The sequence below is a fragment of the Poecilia mexicana genome, unplaced genomic scaffold (genome assembly GCF_051168715.1).
Source record: "Poecilia mexicana isolate PSO_F unplaced genomic scaffold, ASM5116871v1 scaffold_4, whole genome shotgun sequence".
NCBI lineage: Eukaryota > Metazoa > Chordata > Actinopteri > Cyprinodontiformes > Poeciliidae > Poecilia > Poecilia mexicana.
The window spans coordinates 22789909-22795970 of NW_028263373.1; positions in this window are offsets into that span (position 1 = coordinate 22789909).

Below are 6062 nucleotides of genomic sequence, written 5' to 3' on the forward strand. Positions count from 1 at the left end.
CAGGGTGTTGGTAATTTCACTTTACCGGCTGACCATAAAGAAAGCTGACCTCAAGACTTTGACGCTGATCCCTTTAAAAGAACGCTTAATGCCACAAGAATTGCATGTAATCTGGAGGTTAGATCCTGGAATCTCCTCAGACAGAGTGACTGTTGAGTGGGAGGTACGGCATCAAGTTTCCTTTCACCTTGCAGCTGTGCAGGTTTCCCTCTGATGTGCATGAGTTTTTCAGCTTATGCATTTCACTGAGCTTATCCAACGGTAGTAAATGAAAAGTAAGATTAAACATGCTGAGGGAAAACAAATATTTAGCCAAAAAAAAGTTATTCATTCATTATTTTTTTTAATAAATATAAAAATAAAACATTTTGCAGCTCGAGGTTAACATAATGCATACTCAGTAGTTAAACTACCTTCATCTTGGCAACACAAAACAACTCAAGGTGTTTGTTCAGTCTTAGTGCTGTGGGTCCACATGTACACAGGCTGAACATTTTAAGCAGCATTTGGTCAAAACTGTGTCCTAGTTTGTTGGGTTAGAGAAGAGAGTAAATTAAAGTCGCATCACTCTTAAATCTTCTCTTCTGAGGGACGTTCCCGCCACACTTAGTCCTCTGACTCCTTGTTGTTTTGCTGTTGGGTATCTGAGGTTTGTTTTTGAGAGCTCCTTCAAATTAGAGAAGCAGATAAATGCTTTCATATAATCTGTTTTACCAGTTGATAACATTACCAATGTGAAGTCAAATTTTATATTCCTATTAAGACAAGAAGTTATTAGTACTTTTATTTTGTGTCTTTTAGACTTTACACGTCTTTATCTTAGTCTAAATCAATGTTTTGCTTTTGTTGTGATCATGTTGCTTCAGTCTTGTCTCTCAGCTGGCTTCTTCTTCTGTCCTCTTCTGGATTCATTTAAATAGTTTTAATACGACAATTTAAAGCTTTAAATTGTCGAACCCCGTCATACGTAGCTGAATGTTTTAACATGAACACGCCGCGCGGAGCACTTCAATCGGCAAGTCAGTTTCTCTTCGATGTCACAGCACAAAATTAAAAAATAAAGGTTGCTGAGGTTTTTCAGTAGCTGCCACAAATCTTGTCAACACCCTTGACACAGACACAGCAGAGCAGACTACTGAGCCTCTGCTTAAGGCCCCCTTTAGATTCAAGCACAGTTGGAGGCATAAATAGAGTTAAGTTTCTGTATTGTGATTTTCTGTTTTATTATATTCTGCTCATTTATTGCGCTTTATGTTATCTGCCTTGGCAGTAAATCTTTTGGTGTCACATTTATTGCTTTTAAATGTGCTAAATAAGTAAAATAGTTATTAACAGTGATATGCTTCTCAGGCTGTAACAATTCATGATCAGACTTAAATCTAACAAGATAAAAAAGGAACCATCAAGATGGTAAAATGTTGAAGGAGTTGACTGATTAATTTATCTTACCTATGCAGTGTATTGGGCATAAGCTATTTTAAGTATATAATAAAGTTAGAATCAGTTTTACTGGCCAAGTTTGTGCACACATACAAAAATGACTTCCACTTTTGCTGCTGTGTGCAAAAAGGATTTTTTCTGTGACTCAAACAATGTTATCCCATGTCAATAATGACTTTTTAGAGAGAAAAAAACCTGTTACTCAATGTTTGTTACTGATGAGCTCAAACTAAAAAAAATAATAAAAAGACAAACACTTGTTAACAATTAAGACTACTTAAGTCAGAAAAGTAGCATTTTAATTGTTTACTTTGGATTTTTTGCATATTTTATTATATTAAAGGAGATTAACAAGACGGAAGACATGGAACAAGAGAAGATTTTGAAGCCGATAACAAAGATGATCAGTTACCTTTCGCTATGAGGCTGCTAAGCTAACCAGGTCAGCTTTAGCACTCAGCATTTTGGGCGTTCAGAGGGTCGGTCTTGCAGAGCTTTGCTTCAAAATTGACAGCATATGATAAAAACAAATAATTAATGCAACCACAGCCCACAAGAACTGTTCAGGCCTTGTTCTTGGGCCAGGTCTGCCATCGTTGATGGACAAAAGATTAGAGTCTGCAGAGGCTTCTGGGAGAGCAGTCATTGTTCAGCGAGTCAAACGGAGGTTTTGACTTAACCACAGCAACAGCTAGACTGATTTAGAAAAATGTATTAATATGTCAAACTGGTACCTACTGAACAGCATTATGCAGCATGGGTTGCAACACATTTCATGCAGTGCAAAGTGTCTAGATTATTACTGAAGTTCTAGAATGTCAGAAAAATAGTTTTGACCAGCTAATAATAGCTGTTATGGCTCCTAAAGAGCCATTGACGTTTTTGTTCAATGTGACACTGTTCTTTAGAGTATTGTGCATTGTTTATTCAGTTTAATTTCGAAAATCTGGAAACCAGAAGTCACAGAGTTAGTACTTCCTGGTTAGTGATGGATTATTTGCAACTTTTCTTTATGCGTAACACAGGCTGTATGTTTGTAAAAATGTTTGACACGCAGCAGGATACATCTAGTGTGTAAAACTACTTTTATTGGAAGAAATAATTTATGTTATGTAAAATGGAGAGGTTTGAGTTGTCTCCAAAAGCTTCTGGATGAGAGCAGATCTGTGTGGTGTGTTGAAGTTTGGAGTTTTCACCAGAGCATCCAAAAGCCAGAAGTGGGTTGACCACTGTGAGTCAGCATTATTTGAGCTGGGTACACTCTGTGACTTTGAGGTGTTGGAGAAAGTACCTGCAGTGGATCAGCTAATAGAGAAAAGGTCATCTAACCAAAGCCAGAGGTTTGCCAACTGAACTCCATCACTGCACACGTCGTCATAGACTGGAAAGCTTGCTTGGTGCTGGGGCCTTCCCAGTGTTGCCACGACGGAAAACGAGGACCAGTTCACCTCAGCGAAGTTCAGAGTTCCTCACACTACAGTCCAACTTCACTGTTTGCTCTTTGAAGATGGCTTTATTGCATAAATATATGAAGATTCATAAAGTATTATATTTATTAAGTGTTTTGGGATACCACTCTCGCTGTGCATTGGCCAGCATCAAACACCACTTTTGACTTTTTAACCTTTTCCCTCTTCCTCACCATAGCAACTTTAATTTCAGAAGAAAGATCAGATCTGTGTTTATGCAGCAGCCTGCTGATGCTATCCACGAACTGAGTCATCTCTGAGACCACGTGAATCCTGTTTTGGATTTTTGATTACTTTGTAAAAAGATGAAGAGAAACTCAATAGGACTACTGAACAATGTGTCAGTGGGTGGTCTGATTTAGGGATTTTTTTTTATATGCTAGCTATGTGTTTGAATGATGAGGAAGTCTTGTTTCACTGAAATCTATTTCTGTATTAAAACTTCCACAGAGTTATGATGAATTATTGTAGGATGGAGTTGTGGATGGAAGGACTTGATCTCATACACTTTTCATTTTATGTGCTTAAGTTAAAGCAACAAATTCTTCCTCTTAAACATAATGTAAGTGGAAATGAGAACATTCAGTCCACAGAGTGTCACGGGATGATGACCACTTTCTCTGGTTCTTAGTAGCATTTCTGCTCACATTAGGACAATATTTAAACCAGAGCAAGCCGACTCTGTTGGTGTTAACATATTTTACAATTGGCAAACTAAGATAACTGCAATATATGTTAACACCAACATATGTTACATGATTAGATTGACAATACAACAAAAAATCAAAAATATCACATTGCAGTGGCAAAGTAAGGAAAAATAACACCAAGTTGAAAAACAGACGACACTTTATGATGTTCCAGTTGTAATTCATTGAAGGCAGCTCTGAGCAAAAGGATTTTTAGTCTTGATTTAAAGGAACTTATTTTTTCATCATTTTCTTTTTCAGTTTTCTGGAAGTTGGTTCCAGATTAGTGGAGCATAAAAACTGAATGCTGTATCTCCGTGTTTGATTCCGATTTGCTTGATTGTTCTGTGATGTTTCATTTACATGATTTTGTTACTGAACAAAGTTTTATAATAAATAAAACGGTTTGATTATAAAAGTCAGGTAAATGTCTTAGTGCGACGCAGGAAATGTCACACAAAAAAACCTTTCAGTACGTCTTTATTCAGTCGCCCATTTTTTATAGCTGTAGACCTGCAACATGTGTATGAAAAAATCCTACATGATTAAACTTTCAAAATTACAATTGATTGATCCAAATGCTGTCATGCTTTTGTAAGAAGCCAAAATGCCACATATGTACATTTTCCTGTTTTATGTTCGTCATGTCACGTACACAACTAACTTCCTGTTTTACATTCAAAATGAACTATTTCACATTTAAATGCTTACCAGAAATGTGTGTTAATATTTAATTAAACAACAAAGTAATGTAGTTTCATATTCTAGCATTAAAAAAATATACATGAGGAATTAATGAACCTCTCACTCTCTCTAAGAGAAAGGATGATAAAAGAAGACTAATCCTTTCCTGTTTTATGTCAGAATCACCAAAACTGTTTCTATTTGCTAAGCTTTCTTCAAAGTTGGATGGTGGAGCATCTTTAGATATATTTTAAGGTGACATCTTCCAGCTTCCTTGCATGACATTAATATTAAGGAAAATTAAAACAAATCAGCCAAGATAAAAGAGAGAAACCCTCCACAGCTTTGATTCTTTACTGTACAGTTTCCAGATGCCTGAAGTGCTACATTTATTCTATTAATTTACTGCAAACAAATATTAACATCATGGGAATGTCCAGCAAGCAAATCTTTTTGGAAGTGGACAGAGATGTGAAATATGGGTATCAAGGCCACTGTGGTGTATGTTAGTGGTCGTCTTCTTTATGTCTGGATGGAAGGTTTTGTAAACAAGACTTCAGGTAAACAGCAAAAAAAATATTTCAACCTGCACCCCATATCAGAACAACTGAATCATGAGCAAATTTTGGCCCAATCATGGAAGTTCCTGTTGATATTTAGACACAATCTTTATTGAACAACACATATATGGCACCATTTTAGGCATTTCCCAACCTATAGGTCTGACAGCTTTTGTTTCATAGGCACACTTTCCATATCAAGTCCTCTTCAGCTCCTGGTTTCAAACATCGCCACATTGTGCTGGGATCCAAACTTTTCCTTACCTGATTAGTCCCAGTGTCAGACCATAGAGTGCCATCACAACTGTGGAGTCAAAGGGTGGCAGTGGGGCTTGTTTACTGCAGGAGGGACTGTTGCACTTACAAAATAAATGGCATAATGAGGAAAGAACATTATGTAGAAACAATTATGCAAGCTCTGAAAGAAAAACTAAGCATTTGGTCCAAATGAGTACAAATAGTTCCAAGTGGACGATAAGATGTCAGTAAATTTGTTATAGTCAGTGTTTTGAAGAAATTGTGGGGATTTGTGCAAAAGATACACAAAAGATTTGACTCAGGTCAGAAATTTTAAAGACAATTCTATCCAAAAAGTGTGTAAACATCTGACTGAGCAACATAATGTTCTCATTCTTGAGGCATTCAATCATGCAGGAAAGGCAGAGTATGTAAATATATGGTTTCAACTTACTGAACATATATGTCTGTTTGTAGGGTAAGTCTTAGAAATATAAATAGTAGCCCTGGAGGATGTTGCAAACCAAGCTGACTGTACAGAGATGGGATTTCATCATACAGTGACATGTTTGCATTGTGTCCACTGAGACACATTTTAACCAAAGGTGCAACAACACAGCTGTGGTTTTAACATGTATTTAAACTTGAGTTGTAATAATCAGGACGTACTGCAAGCCTTTCTGTTGGGCCGTGCTCTAATATTGAGAATAAATCGGTGAGGCTGATCTGTGGTAAAATATTTTGCATTCTGAAAAGAAGCAATTAACAGCAATGGGAGTCTTGTGACTTCTCAGAATCAACTTGTTAAACTAGAAAGCTGTGAATAGCTTCTTTTTGGTTGCTTAAACATGATGCTGCTTGCTTAAGAGCCACTTCCTGAATACAAGAGGCTGAAGTCTCAGAAGTGGAAATAGCCAAATATCATGTGCTTCAGAGATCTGAGAGGAAATCCATATTTAGACCTTCATACTAAAAATGTGATT